This window comes from Plecotus auritus, assembly GCF_963455305.1.
Source record: "Plecotus auritus genome assembly, chromosome: 7".
NCBI classification, from domain to species: Eukaryota; Metazoa; Chordata; class Mammalia; order Chiroptera; family Vespertilionidae; genus Plecotus; species Plecotus auritus.
This window is the reverse complement of record NC_137774.1, coordinates 11,773,810-11,789,545: the sequence shown is the minus strand read 5'-3', so window position 1 is coordinate 11,789,545 and position 15,736 is coordinate 11,773,810. Positions and strand designations below refer to the sequence as shown.

General features: G+C 52.5%; 1 pseudogene across 1 annotated transcript; it reads right to left on the bottom strand.

Moving 5' to 3' along the window:
- Positions 1–14,399: 14,399 nt before the first annotated feature.
- Positions 14,400–15,055, bottom strand: LOC308254768 (interleukin enhancer-binding factor 2-like; annotated as a pseudogene). Its single transcript has one exon. The product of its transcript is annotated as an interleukin enhancer-binding factor 2-like (transcript).
- Positions 15,056–15,736: the final 681 nt, after the last annotated feature.

Below are 15,736 nucleotides of genomic sequence, written 5' to 3'. Positions count from 1 at the left end.
AAGTATATATAAAACTCACACACATCACCTACCGATTCTCTTTCTCTGGGGGAGTGCCGACTGACATAGGGCCTGTGCCAGCATCACTATCTGAGGGCTTATTTTCAAAAAAGAGGAGTGGGAATAGACAGTCAAGTCTTCCACTCGCAAATCATCCGTTTCCAGGGAACCCGATGTAAGGCCATGCCTTGTCCTAGGCACCTTGTGGTGTGGTATTCATTAACCTGGAACTGATGTTAACGACAATCCCAGGAAATAAGAAAGCTATTCAGGACCGCAACTCTTGGGGCTGGTATTCTGTGCTGCCCACTGACGTGTTAATAACCACAGATGGTGGTAAATCACACTGTGTAATGTTGTCAATGGGTGACAGGAATGGTAGCTACAGAGCGTGGCCAGCCTGAGTGGGCGGGTACAGACTGATCCAAAGAAGACTTTTGCTGAGAAGTCTCCCCCTTGAGTAAATGGACAAATGTTAATGTGGGCTGGGGTTTGGGGGTCCTTGTAGGTTAGATGCAGAAGCACGATCCCCTACCAGTCCCTCAAGTGTGAGGTGGCCAGGCCAGGCCCTGAAAGGGGTCAGAAGCAGAGGCTGGATAGATGGGCCCGCCGGAGCCATGAGGGATGCCTCCCTGGAGTCAGGAATATTGAACTGAAAAATGAGAACAGTCAGTACTCAGCATGCGGAGATGACTTTTCTTGCTTTCTGGTTGTGACTTTGCAAAAATCAGTTTAGGAAGCCACGGCGCTGCTTTGACTGCTGCATTGATTTCGCAGCTGGGTTTTTATTTGGCCCCATGCTGGGCCCAGGTGAGAGGATAGTCATTACGGGGCCAGCTCGGTGGGTTAAAATCCAGCCCACTCTTGGGAAGATGCCAGCCCAGCGCAGGCCCGGAGCAGCAGTTTTAAAGAAGAGGAATGATGGTGGCTTGGGTTAGCAAATAATACCCCAGACCATCTTAGACCACAAAATAGTGCTCACCCTGGAAAGCTACAAAATTAGAACTTCAAACATGAGCTAGCTACAAATTAAGACTCTTTTATTTACCTTCCTTGCCCCCGGGGAGCCACATCTTTCTGCCCAGGTTGCTACCGCAAGGAGAATAAATAGAATTAGGTATTGGGCCATGTTTGGGTTGGGTCTATTGAGACTCACACTCACTGTCTCAAATGAAAGAACAGGGCCCTTTTCAAAGGATTTGTTTTTTTCCACATCTTTATGATCCAAGTTTCCAGACCCTAGGAAGGGGTCAAGGAGACAGCTGGGGACTTCAGCTTAGGAGACCAATCGTGGCGTGTCTGCAACCTCCATCCAACTCAGGGACCACTCCAGTGAATCCTGAGAGCTGTCCCCCTGCCCCAAATTAAACCACAGGTTGGGGGAATGGAGAGCTGGAGAGCTTGTTTTCCTCCAGACCAGCCCTGTCACCACCATACAGCCCCCCTCCTGTCCCTGAGCCCATCCTCCCGCATGTCACCCAGGCCTAAGCGCTGGGCATATGCTTCTCCTCCATCCTGGCTATGTTCCTTCCCTCAACTGATGTGCAAGATGATCACCAGGAGATACTGTTTTCCACCTCACCTGGGGCAGGGATAGAGTCATGGTCTGGGGCAGTGGTCGGCAAACTCATTAGTCAACAGATCCAAATATCAACAGTACAACGATTGAAATTTCTTTTGAGAGCCAAATTTTTTAAACTTAAACTTCTTCTAACGCTACTTCTTCAAAATAGACTCACCCAGGCCGTGGTATTTTGTGGAAGAGCCACACTCAAGGGGCCAAAGAGCCGCATGTGGCTCGCGAGCCGCAGTTTGCCGACCATGGGTCTGGGGTATTAGGTTCAGGAGTCAAAAGTCTCAAAGTGAAAACTCCATGTGCACATTCCTTGGTGTCTCAGCCCTCATTACACAGGTGAGGAACCTGACTCCAGGAGAGAGGTGACCACAGGAGGCCACACGGCAAGGTCACGGCAGAGCCGAGGCTACATCCCTCAAGCAACCCCAGGACCTCCCGGTAGCACTCCTTTCTCAGCCTTTCGCTTGCATGTTCGTATTTCCCTTCTTTCAGTCACCCAAACGAGTATAAAAATGCTGATTCATTCATATTTTAAAGGAGGGATTATCAATGTAGAGATTAATAAAAAAAAAAAGAGCAATAGGTTTCAGCTTCACTTATTTTTTCCAACTTCATTTTCACGGGATAGTCACTCCATAATTAACTGCATGCTTAATTCTGAGTTGGGTTTGGCTTGTGCTAAGACAATTGCATCCTCTGAGCATCCCAGGGACCAGGCATTGTGCCTAGGATAAATGGAACAGCTAGACTCTGTTGTCCCTCCAGGCCAACCTAAGGTTTTGAAGGATTTGCATCTTCATTGCTGTCTGCCTGGAAGGCCGTCTCTCAATTCCTCCCTCCACTGCCCAGGCAGATCTGGTCTTGCCGATGGATGCTGGGTCAAGGCATGCTGCTCTGAGGGCCTCCCCTCAGCAACTGGGAATTCAGGTCTCCAGCCTCCTCAGAAAATCACCTCCAGGTGATAGAAATAGTGACCCTGTATGGAAAGAGCGCCAGCCTGGAAATTGGGGTTTTAGTCCTAATCCAGCCTCTATCCTAACCCACCTTTCTTCAAAACTCAGCTCAACCATCACCTGCTCTGTGTATTTGATTCTTCCCCACACAGGGCTGGTCCCTCCTGCACTCTGTACGTAATACGGTCACAGTTCTCATCACATGGTTTCTAATTATTGGCAGACTTGCTTGTCTCTCAGTCCTATTTCTGGCCCTCGAGGGAAGAGAATGGTCTTGACCATTTCATCTTTCTAGCTCTAGCACATGGCGGGTACTCCACATACAAATAAGTAATTATAGAGTCACACCAAAGGGAGAGGGTCAGGCTGGCTGATCTTGAAGGTGGCTTCCTTACTGAAGAGCCTGTGATAACCTCAATCTCACTTCCAGCGTCCGGCCCTAATGCCTGAGAGGCACTGAGAAATGACAGTCCCAAGATTCCTAAATCCTCAAACCAAGCGTGTCCCGACCTGGTGGTCCCGGGAGATGGTGTTTCTCCAACGGATGAGAAGATGGTGTGGTTCTCCCAGGAAATGGGGGCGGGGGCAAAGACTCTCTAGAGGGGTTTGGGTGGCTGAGGAGGCAAGGACCAACACTCCTATTTTTCCTCATCAATAAATCTGATTACAGCGCACACAGGTTGACGGTGATCCATCTTCTCAGCTGGCCTCGGTTCCGCCTCCGGGTTCTCCTGAGCGAAGAAAGCCTTGGCCGGACGAAGGTCTGCAATCTACCACAGGAGCCGCAGCTGGCCGTGTTCTCGCTGAACTGCTGGGGGGCAGGGCAGGCATCTAGGCAAAGCTACGTGTGATGTGGGACTTTTAAGCAGAGGGTCCTCCTTGGTGTGGTTTCAAACATTGTCATTGTGTGTTTGGATAATGTCTAAATTCGCCCTCCATGAAGACTGGGAATGAAGGGATGTCTAAATATAACTATGGGACACAGTTTGAGAACTGCCTGTGGGTAGCAGGGAAGAAGCTCATTTAGAGGTGTAAGATAGGAGGAAAATCAAATCCACCACCCCTCCCACTGTCCCAGCCCCGAGCACTATTTACAGGTAGAGAAGGGGGAAAAACCCCACAGCTGTAGAGGTCAAACCAGGCTCTGGACATGTCTGCCTCTTCCAGGTGCCAGAAAACACCAAAGGATGGGGGTGAGAGGGCGGGGGGGGGGGGGGGGAAGGCCTGGAGCCACCGGGCTGCAAACGTTGAGGAGGCTGTGCAGGTGGTTTGTGGAGCCAGTGGGTGAGCGCCTTGTAACACTCAGGGCCTGTGGAGACAGCTTTTATTAGAAACCTTCCATTTTTTCTGGCATTTCCCTACATTAGCCAAACCACTGCTGGCAAAAAGTCTGGCTGTCCTTAGCCCCAGGGTGGATGTGACTTCATTCCAGGCGGGGTATGGGAGTGTGGACAAAGGGCATTGGGCTGGGCGGACAAAAACCTGGGCTCCAGTCCCGGCTGTGCTGTAACTTACAGGGGGACCTTGACCTTGATCAAGTCAGCCGCCCCCTTCTCCCCCCGCCCCGCGCCAAGGTTTCTCCATCAGGAAAACGCACAGGTTGCCTCCTAGGTGCTCTGCACCCCCCTCCCCATAGGCTGTCCTCCCTTAGCTCCTCCACTGGCTCCTTGGGGTCCGGGCAGCGCCAGCCCAGCGCAGGGGAAGCGCTCTCAGACCCGATCCGAAGCAGCTGTGGCGGAACCCCGGGCGGTTCTTTGGGCCTCTCCCCCTGGTTCTGGCCCCAGGTGGTCAACTCCCCGTTGAGCAAGTGTCCGGAGCTGAAAAAGGAGGTCAGTGGGAGACCGTGCACCCGACGGCGAGCTGAGGCCCCAGGCTCCGCCAAGCGCCACGTCTGGCGGAGACGAGCGCGGGCGCGGGCCCCTGGGTCGGGGCGTGGCGGACCCACGGCCACTGGGTCACGGGCGTGGCAGGGACGCAGAGCTCCCGAGTCCCGGGCGCGGCGGGACGCGGGTGTGGCGGGCGCGGCAGGGACATGGGCTCCGGTCCCAGTCGCGGGGCTCCCCGCCGCGCCCCGCCCCGGCCCAGCGCAGCCCCGCAGGGTGTCGCTCCCGGAGACCGCGCGTGTCCCGGACGTGGCGCCTGCAGAGGCGGGGCGGGCGGGGCGGGGCCGCTGCCCGCGGGACGCCGGTCCTCGCCGCGTGCCTCTCGTCCTTCCTGGACGTGCCCGGCTCCGCGCTCAGACCAGGAAGCCGGGGACGCGCCGGGATTCCGCGCGGGCTGCGAGCCGCGGGAGGGGCGGCCATGGCAACCGGCGTGGGCCCCGAGGGGACGCGTGTGAGACGCTGTCTCCACATCTCGCTGCTCGGGCCGCTCTCCGCCCCCACCGTCTGAATAGCTGTTCTGTCTCGCGGACACCCGCGTCGGGCTGCTGATTGTTTAACTCCCAGACTGGCTGGCTCTGTTGACTTTCCAGATGCCTCTTTGGGACAGGTCCTGGGGGAGGAGGGAGAAATCTGTTTGTAGGAAAAGCCAGGCACAAATACCCTTGCCTCTGCGCGCTCTCCCTTTTTTAAAATATATTTTATTGATTTTTTTTACGGAGAGGAAGGGAGGGGATAGAGAGTTAGAAACATCCATCAGCTGCCTCCTGCACACCTCCCACTGGGGATGTGCCCGCAACCAAGGTAAATGCCCTTGCCTGGAATCGATCCTGGGACCCTTCAGTCCGCAGGCTGACGCTCTATCCACTGAGCCAAACCGGTTAGGTCTGGCTCTTTTCTTGTAGGCTTTAATTCTGCCCGGGCCTGCGATGTGGCAGGGACAATGGCCCCATTCTACAGATGGCAAAACTGAGGGGTGTAGTCAATTAGCCAAAAGCACATGGAGAGATATGACTAACAAAAATAAGAGAATTCTGTGCTCGCTTTGGTAGCACATATACTAAACAAATAAAATAAGATAAAAAGATAAAATAAAATAAAAATAATAGCCCTTGCTAGTTTGGCTCAGTGGATAGTGTCAGCCTGCAGACTGAAAGGTTCCCAGGTTCGATTCCGGTCAAGGGCACATGCCAAGTGGTGGGCTCCGATCCCCAGTAGGGGGCGTGCAGGAGGCAGCCAGTCAGTGATTCTCATCATTGATGCTTCTCTCTCTCTCTCCTTCTCCCTTCCTCTCTGAAATCAATAAAAATAAACAAACAACAACCAAAAAAAAGGTTATTAAGTAAGTATGAAGATATGTCGTCGCCTGACCCCTTTCTCCTAGCACAGTGGTCGGCAAACCGCGGTTCGCGAGCCACATGCGGCTTGCAAGCCGCGGTTTGCCGCTCTGTTGACTAATGAGTTTGCCGACCACTGTCATATACTACCCTTTACCTCTTTGCACACAATATGCCACAATTGCCTAATCCTCACAGCTTCCACCTACACGATAACATTTAGTCTAGTCCAGTGGTCGGCAAACTCATTAGTCAACAGAGCAGCAAACCACAGCTTGCGAGCTGCATGTGGCTCGCAAGCCGCGGTTTGCCGACCACTGTCCTAGCACATTCCTAATGATGACCAAAAGCAAGAAAAGTAAGTGGGCTTACCCACCCTTCCCAAGGCTCTCTGCACCACCTGGCACCAAGGCTGGTGGGGCAGCAGAGAGACTTCCGTTCAGAAGCTGGGTTTGAATTTGATCTCTGCCCCTCCTGTGCCGCCTCTGGCCAGTCACCTTTTTGAACCCTGTCATTCTTAGTGTTCTCTGGCCTGTGGATATACCAGCAACAACGACTCCCATTTTACAGATGACAGATACCAACGAAGTGAAGTGACTTTGCCAAGAGCACACAGCAAAACACGAGGTGGTATATGCAAGACCGTTCCCTCATGGGTTCGTTGAAAATAATAGCCCTCGCCAGTTTGGCTCAGTGGATAGGGCATTGGCCTGCGGACTGGAGGGTGGTCCTAGGTTCGATTCCGGTCAAGGGCACATGCCCGGGTTGTGGGCTCAATCCCCGGTGGGGGATGTGCAGGAGGCAGCCAATCAATGATTCTCTCTCATCATTGATGTTTCTCTCTCCCTCCCTCTCCCTCCCTCTCTCTGACATCAATAAAAATATATATATTTAAAAAGCTTACATCTTTCAAGAAGAAAAAATAACAGTCATGCCTGTTTTACAGGATGGTGGGGAGCTCCGCTGGAATAGAAGGGAAGATGGCTTGGGAGCTGTAGCCTGATGTGGCGGCAGCAGTGAGGCCGATGCCGGGCGCGGGGCTGTGAGAAGTGTTCTCTCCTTGGGCGTTTGCGTCTGGCTCCTAAACAGGGCTGGGCATGAGCACGAGACACACAAGGTGAATGAGATGCGGCCTTTGCTTGGAGGAACGGACACCGGAGGCAGGGAGCACCCAGTACCCAGATGGCCACACACCTCCAGGGGGTTTTCATCAGGTATGCAGCCCTGCCGCTCCCTCCCCGCCCTGTGCATCGGCTTGTTGATTTGTCTCGCTTTGCTTGGTTTTAACATCTCTGGCATCCTCAGGCATCTCCCTCAAGGGAAACATTCACAGTTCAGGACCGGCCACCCTTCACCCAGCTTGGGTGACACACCTAAGGGAGAGGTTTATTGGGTGACTCTCTGTCCCCTTCTCCCGGGGGTTCCTGGGTCACCCTATGTGACTCTCCCCAAAGAGAAACCAGGAAGTGGTCCTAGGTGGGGCATTTGGTGTTCGACCTTATACCTGAATAATGCTCTAAATGTTTAAAATCTATTTTTTCAAACAAATGTACATTTATTATGGAGATGGTTAACTTGTACTTACATGCATGTACATGTTAACCATCTCCACGTACATGTACACGCATGGGGTACAAAATTCAAAAGGTGTAAAAGAGAATACAGCCGAAACCGGTTTGGCTCAGTGATAGAGCGTCGGCCTGTGGACTCAAGGGTCCCAGGTTCGATTCCGGTCAAGGGCATGTACCTTGGTTGCGGGCACATCCCAGTCGGGGGTGTGCAGGAGGCAGCTGATCGATGTTTCTCTCTCATTGATGTTTCTGACTCTCTATCCCTCTCCTTTCCTCTCTGTAAAAAAAAATCAATAAAATATATTTTAAAAAAATAATAAAAAATAAATAAATAAAAGAGAATACCGTGACAGGCAAGTCTTCTGCCCTCATGTGCCCTCAAGCCTCCTGGTTCCCTTCCCAGAGGTGACTACTCTTGCCGGCTTGTTATATATCCTTTCGGACATCAGATCTTCTTTGGCAGGAATTTTGTAAAAGCAGGGTTTGTCCAGTTGTGGCCTGCAGACCGCCTGGGTCAGAATCACCAGTGTCTGCTCCCCAGGTGGCCGCCTGAAGGCTGAAGAACGCTGCTGTGAAGAACTGGACAGCGCTCCAGAAGTAAGTGGGCTTACCCACCCTTGGGTAAAGCTATTCCCATTCATTCCTATTTCTGGATGAGGAGACCGAGGCCGGCCTGGCCAGATAATGCCAGGTCTAGAAACAGGCTTTTCAACACTTCCCGCTGCACCAGTATTTGCCAGACTGTGTGTGTCCTTAGGAACAAATCCACCTGTGAAATGAAATCACACCCGTAAACACATGGGACATGAAAGCAGAGCCCCTCCTCCTGCTGGAGTGGGGAGTGGGGGGTGGGAACTCAGGGACCCAACTTGGGGTTGAAAGACTGGAGTCTCATCTTAGGTGACAATCCTGGAGGGAACAGGAGCCTGGTGTTCAAATGGTCACATCCAAGGTGGGAGAAGGGAACCAGAAGTTCCTGCTCAGCTCTCTGGATGTGAGCCCTGGGGCACCACCCCCACCCCCACCTCCAACCTCACCCCCACCCCCACCCCCACCCCTGCCTCACCCTGTGCCTCGAAAACACCAGGTCTCCTCGAACCCCACAGAGGGCTGTTGTACAGAGAAGGCTGCTTGGAGCCCACGTGCCCCCAGGAAGAGAGGGGCCTCCTTGGAGCATCCACATCCTAGTCAATCCACGCACAGTTATGGAGACCTCGGGTAGTTACTGCTCAGCCCAATAAACTCCAAGCAGATTTAAACTAGCCCCTTCCTCCCATGGCGCTCATTACAGCTGGAGAGAGAAGATATAAAAAGAACAGACAGGCCCTAGCCAGTTTGGCTCAATGGATAGAGCGTTGGCCTGTGGACTGAAGGGTCCCAGGTTCGATTCCAACCAATATATTAAAAAAAAAAAAAAAAAGGAACAGATGGGACATGAGGCAGGTAAAGGCAGGTGGGGAGGCAGGTAGGCCATCTCTGGGTGCCTGGGGTGGAGAGGCCAGGGAAGGCGGAAAGGAGCTGCAGGAGGCGTGCCTTCCAGGGACGCTGGGCCACTGTCCCTGGAGGTGTGGTTCAGGCAGCTGGGAGCTGAGCTCTACCCCCAGCTTAATTCCACTAACTGGCTTGAGGGACTTGCGTTAGCGTTTAGAAAGATCTCCGCAGCCAAAACTTCCATCCCCTCTCCATAAATCTTCTTTTGTTTAAATATATTTTTTGTTAATTTCAGAGACGGGAGAAGGAGGGAGAGATAGAAACGTCAATGATGAGAGAGAATCATTGATCGGCTGCCTCCTGCACACCTCACACTGGGGATCGAGCCTGCAACCTGGCCGTGTGCCCTGACCAGGAATCGAACCGTGACCTCCTGGTTCATAGGTCAACACTCAACCACTGAGCCACACCAGCTGGGTGAGTGACTCCCTCTTAATAGACTCCCTCCCCACCGATTCCTCCCTAGGATGGAGAGGGGCACTCATGGTGGCCAGCAGCTTCGCTTTTGTGGACAACGGTGGGAGCCAGCACGTGGTGCGATTTCACCGTGCCAGGAGCAGTCATAATAGCGTCATTATAAACCTCACCAGAAGGTACTGGTGCCCAGCTGAGCCAGCTCCTACGGTGGGGGGGCAGATGGGCCTTGGAAAGGGACCGACATAGAGCGTGGGAGGAGCAGGTGGCAGGTGTGGGTCCCTGCTCCCTGCAGGTGCTTGGTCACCACAGACACGGAACCAGGGACCAGGCAGGGAGGAGGCAGTCATGCATTTTGGGATTTCAGACCTCAGTGCCCCAACCTCAGTGCCCTTAACCTGCCCTTGGCTCCTCAGATGAGTCAGTGAGTTCCAGCCTCGGGTTCATTGCAACACTTCCCCTGGGTCAGACGAGAGGATCTTGCATGACATTAAGAAACACACAGAGGAGGGCAGGAGGCAGCCTGGGGCAAAGGTCAAACACAGCCAGCCAGGTTCGGTCTCTGTGTGGAGAACCCCAGCCTGGGAAACAGCTGGTGCCGGGAACTTGGGGGGGAAGGGGCGTCCCCAACCTGAGCTGAAAATCGGCACCTCGGTACAAGCAGGTGAAGAAAAAAGTTTCAAGGCAGCAAATCCTCACAGAAAATTAATTCAGGTGTGACTTGCTTTAAGTCACTACTTATAAGAAAACCAAATACTTACTGAGGATTTTTTAAAAAGGGGGGGGGGGTGGGTCATTCCTCATTTTAAAGATATTTTTTGTTGATTTTTTTAGGGAGAGAGGAAGGGAGAGGGAGAAACATAAATGTGAGCAGGGATCAGCTGCCTCCTCCTGGGGATCGAGCCCACAATCCGGCATGTGCCCTGACCGAGAATCGAACCAGCAACTTTTCGGTGCACAGGACGATGCCCAACCAACGGAGCTACACCAGCCAGGGCGGTCACTCCTGGCTTTGAAGAAGGCTGCTCCTTGGGTATGCTCTGCATACGTGAGCGCCCCTAGTCAACTGCAAATCACAGCCTTTATAAGTATCCGCTTCCACATAATTATCATCTGACGTGTGGCCCCTCCGATTCTCGGAGGACACTACGAGGTGCTTATAATGACCCCCATCCTGCAGATGAGAAAGCAGAGGCCCCATCCTGCAGATGAGAAAGCTGAGGCCTGGGGTGGGTGAGTCGCACAGCTCAGCCAGGCCTCGGATTTGAAGCTTTTCCCGGCACATCACGCTGTCCCCATGTGGTCCCCACAACAGCTCTGGGAGGTTGATACTGAGCAAGAGACTGACCGGGGCTGTAGATGAGAAAACTGGAGCCGCGGAGGCGGGAACCCAGGTTTGGGAGTCGTCCTGGGTTTACCACTCATGGGCTCTGCTTGGCCTGTCCTGGACCTCTGTGGGCCTCAGTTTCCGCATCTGTAAAGTGGGCACAATAACGGGGAGCTGTGAGGGGGCACTGAAGTGATGTATATTGTTGCACAGAGCAGTGCCTGGCACTTGGCTGCTAATATTAGCCCGTCAGTCTTGTTATTTTTACGGTAGCTCACACACCGTACGCGATATATCCACAGAGCCATGGATGGAGCGTCTCCTCTGGGGTCAGGCAAGACGCCCCCCTCTCTTCGTTCAGCCTTTCCCTCCCCTCACCACCCTCACCCCTGCCAGGTCACACTGGGCTGGTTCTCTCTCCCAACCCCAGGAGCCTCCCTGCCACCACCTGACCCCACCTCGCAGCTGCCAGCTGCCTTGGCCAAGGATGAATGGCATCCCCATGGCCCCGTTGGCATGTGGTCACCCGCCTCTGCCTGTGGCAGGGACTGGAGCCGGGACGTGCCTGGCCAGCTGCCAGTGCTTCCTTGGTAGGGCGCCCCGCCACGCCTCTAGCCCCTCTATTCTGGGAGCTGTAATTAGACAGCCTTCCCCGCCCCAGTTGCTATCTGTGGCAGCAGTCATGGGTCCGAGGGCCCTGCCCACCGCTGCCTGGCTGCCTTTTCATAAACAGCTCCCCGGCTGCCCTGTTATCTTGGGCGCCGTGGCTCTGGGGAGGAGGCCCTGCCACCCTGGAGATACAAATGACTCTTCAATCCTGGGGGAAGCCGGCCCGATGTGGGCAGCAGCGGGTGAAACCCTCACCCACGAGCCCATTATAGCAGCCCTCGGAGCCTGACCCTGAAGCCTGCTGGGGTGGGGTGGGCTGCAGAACAGAGGGGAGCCTGTCATTACCCCCGCAGCGCCCTGGGGACTGGGTCAGGCTGGGTCACAGTCTCCCCAAAGGCCTCTACCTCAGGGCGTGCTCAGCCACAGGGCCATGAAAAGCACGAGAGGGGCATCAACAGCAGCCAAAAGCGATGTTTCCAAGATGCAAATGTGACTGTGTCACTCTCTCGCTCCAAACTTTCCGTGGTTCCCCAGGGCCCTTCGGGATGAAGCTCACAAGACCCTCCTCCGCTGCCCTTCCTTCCGACACGTCTCTCACCCCAGGACCTTTGCCCAAGCTTTCCCTGTGCCTGGACACAGCTCTCCTCTTCGTCTAACTCCTACTCATCCTGCAGGTCTTGGCTTAGAAGTCACTTCTCTCGGAGCCTTCCCCTGACATCGCCACGCATACACATTCTCCCTGGCCCTCCCCTTGGCCTGGGACGAGTGTCCCTCCCAGGGTCCCTGGGGGCACCAGGCCCTCGCCTGTGCATCCGTCTGTCTCTCTGGCTGACCACGAACGTTCCAGGACAGGAACTCTGCTCACGTCGTTTCTCCAGCACCCAGCCCAGTCCTGACATACGGTTGGTGTTCAAGAGAGATCTGTTGGAAGAGCTCATGAAGGAATAAATGAATGACTCCTCTGCCCCTTCGGGGTGAGTGGGTCTCTCGCGGGGGCGGCGGGGGGGGGGGGGGCGGTTTGCTATGTTGTGCCCTTCATTTCCCCAGAAAGCCTTGGCTTCAGTGTCCCGTCCCTTTGTCCTTTAAGCATAACATCAGGTTTGTCGCACTGTCTGTCCATCTGACCTGGGAAATAGGGTTGCTGTGGCCCTGAGCCTGCTGGTGGGAGCCCCAAGGAGCCCTGCAGATGCGCTGTAAACAGCAGGGCATCTCTGCGTTGAGACGGGGGAGAGCGCAGGAAAAGGGAGTCCTCAGGCCACGAGTCACTTACCAGCCACCAATCTGTTACCTCGAGGCAGGGCGGTGTGCATGCCAGTGGGCAGGGCAGGTTGTTTGGGCACTTTCTGCTGTGACACCGAGATACACCATGTATTTTGCTTGCTCCAGAGAGGAGACTGCAAAGAATAACCTACAACTACAGCAACGAGACCGGACTTAGGGTGCTCTGCCTGTCGTCCCTGTAAATATTGGCGGACTCCTGAAACTTTTAGTCTTTCTGCATCCGACGTGCACTTCCTTGATCATTTCTGTCATCCTGCAGTTTCACTTAAATGTATCCCAGATCACCTGGAGGCTGGGAAAAGATGGTCACTGCATCTGTTTCCACCTCCTGAGAACATGAGACCCACCCCTGGAAAACAGCCATGAAGCCAAGGTCGGGGGCCCAGACCTTTTAGGGAGGGAACCAGAGAGCTGGGGGAGCTCAGCACCCTGCCTCCACGCTCCTGGAGGTCCCATCCTGAGGTGGCCAGAGCCAGGTCTGCTGAGGACAATATATACAAAGTGCACTCTCGGGATGGGTCACATGATCCAGGCATACTCTTACCTCAAGGCCTTTGCACTTGCTGTTCCTCTGCCTGGATGCTGTTCCCCTCGGATTTCTATAAGGCTCCCTCCCTCAGGTCTTCGTTTAATTGGCCCCCTTTCAGACAGAGCTTCCCTCGTCTCCTATTTAAATTGACCTCCCTCACTCCCCCCCATTTCCCTGTGATATTTTTCTCCATAGCACTTACTGCTATCTGACACTCTGGGTTCTTCCTCCCCATCCTTCCCTCCCTCCCTCGCTTACTTTTTTCCTTCCACTGTGTTCCTCTTTTCCATAGAATGTACCCTTAAGAACCACGGCAATTGTGTTTACAGACGTAACTCTGGCTTAGTTCTCTATTACTCCATAATAGGTTATCCTAGCCCTGGCTGGTTTGGCTGAGTGGACAGAGCATCTGCCTGCAGACTGAAGGGTCCCAGTTTTGATTCCAGTCAAGGGCACCTGCCCAGGTTGCAGGCGCGATCCCCAGTAGGGGGCCTGCAGGAGGCAGTCACTCTCTCATCATTGACGTTTCTATCTCTCCCTATCCCTTCCTCTCTAAAATCAATAAAAATATATTTTAAAAAATAAATGTATATATATATATATGCCGAAACCGGTTTGGCTCAGTGGATAGAGCGTCAGCCTGCGGACTGAAAGGTCCCAGGTTCGATTCCGGTCAAGGGCATGTACCTTGGTTGCGGGCACATCCCCAGTAGGGGGTGTGCAGGAGGCAGCTGATCGATGTCTCTCTCGTCAATGTTTCTAACTCTCTATCCCTCTCCCTTCCTCTCTGTAAAATATCAATAAAATATATTTAAAAAAATAAATATATATAATAGATTACCCTAAAATTTTAACAGGTTAAGAAAGATTTTGCACTTGGCGTTGAACAGTGGCTGGAAATAGAGGAGGAAACGGGGAGAAGATGCCTCAGAGTGGAAAGGATGAGAAGAGTGGGGCTTCCACGGCTCCCGGGAGCGTGTGTCATGATGTTTTTCAACATAGAGAAGAAATAACAGTCTCTGGGCTGTGTCTTTATGCAAGGTATTTGTTAGGGAAGGATTAAAGCGAATCTTTTTATATATACCAGTATATATTTCATTGAAAAAATTCACATTATAAACCGGCACATATTATGAAAAAATCCATATTATTAACCGGTGCACCTGGTAAATACTTCATTGAAAAATCCACATTATTAACCAGTGCACCTGCTAATAGTCGTACCAGCTAATAGTGCAAATTTTTTCATAAATATTTACCCGTTAATAATGCAAATTTTCCCATAATGTGTATCGGTTAATAATGCAGATTTTTATTTTTTTTATTTTTTAAATATTTTTATTGATTTCAAAGAGGAAGAGAGAGGGAGAGAGACAAACGTCAATGATGAGAGAGAATCATCGATTGGCTGCCTCCTGCACATTTGGGAAATTAACTGTGGACTGAAGCATTTTCTTCAAACCAGCGAGCATGTCGGATGGCTGCTAAGGCACTCGGCAGCACCCTGATGTCCAAATGGAGTTCTGGACCCAGTGTTCGGAGATGGGGTGGCCCTGGTGTAATGAGAACCTTCACGGTAGCATCAGAAGAACGGATCTCAAAGCCAGTTTCATCGGTCAGCATCAAAACTTCAGAAGGATCCTGTGCTCTTAGGCTTGCCAGGACTTTGTTCCCTAGGGCAGCAACGGCACCAACCACCAGCTCCCAACGTTGGCAAAATCTTTAGGATTACCACCAGGCCAGCCACGTTACGTCCTGTAGTCATTGTTCCCTTTTTATATGATCCAACCTGTCGCACTTCTTCAATTTGCACTTCCAATGTCCCCGGAGCCACAATCAAATTGTCAATCACATTGTTTATGTTTGTCACCAGAGAAGGGATAGAGCAGAATTAGGAGCAAGGTCCCGATTTCTTTCCAGCAATGCCTCACGGAAGGTTCATCAGGTGCTGGCCTAACCCGAGGGAAGGCCACTTCACACAAATAGAAATCAAATGGGATATGGGGCACAAAGGGCCCGAACCCTCCTCCTGGGCCCCCTCTGGAACCAAAGCGCCCGCCAGGACCTCGGCCTCTATCGCCCCTCATGGCGCCCTAAATCCTGAACAATGGGAGCCACACCAACCGCCCCTCTCTAATGCGGATTCTTTCCTAAATATTTACCAGTTAGTAATGCGGATCCTTTAAATATTTACCGGTTAGTAATGCGGATTTTAAAATATATTTACCAGTTAATAATGCGGATCCCTCTTCCTGGCTTGCAGATGGCCACCTTCTTGATGGAACAGGAATTTTGGGGGTAAAATAGGACAGGTTTAGGAAATTTTAGAAATTTTGGAAATTAAGGGGACCATGGAGGAAGCACAGGGCTGCAGAGCAGCAGAAGGTATATTTCCATAGAATAGGGGGAGCTGAAAAGCTGCAACAGGTACACTTCCATAGAGTGAGGGAGCTGGGAACAGCAAAAGGTATAATTTACAAAATAAAGAGAAGGAAGCCCTTCATCCAGAAGGAGAAGAAGAAAGACCAAAGAGGATAGGAAAACAATAAGGAAGGAGGCGGGGAGAACTTCATATGTTCCATGTGAGGTTCAACCTTTGAGCCCAGGAGTTACTGTAGTAACCAGTTTGGGGGAATAGTGACCAATCAGAGGGGATATCAAGGCACCAGGGTCATGGGAACCCCCAAAATTATAGCCCTTTGGTCAGAAGTTCAGGTGACCTGAAGACCCCTCAAAATTGTGGCTGGTGCAATCAATGATTCTCTCTC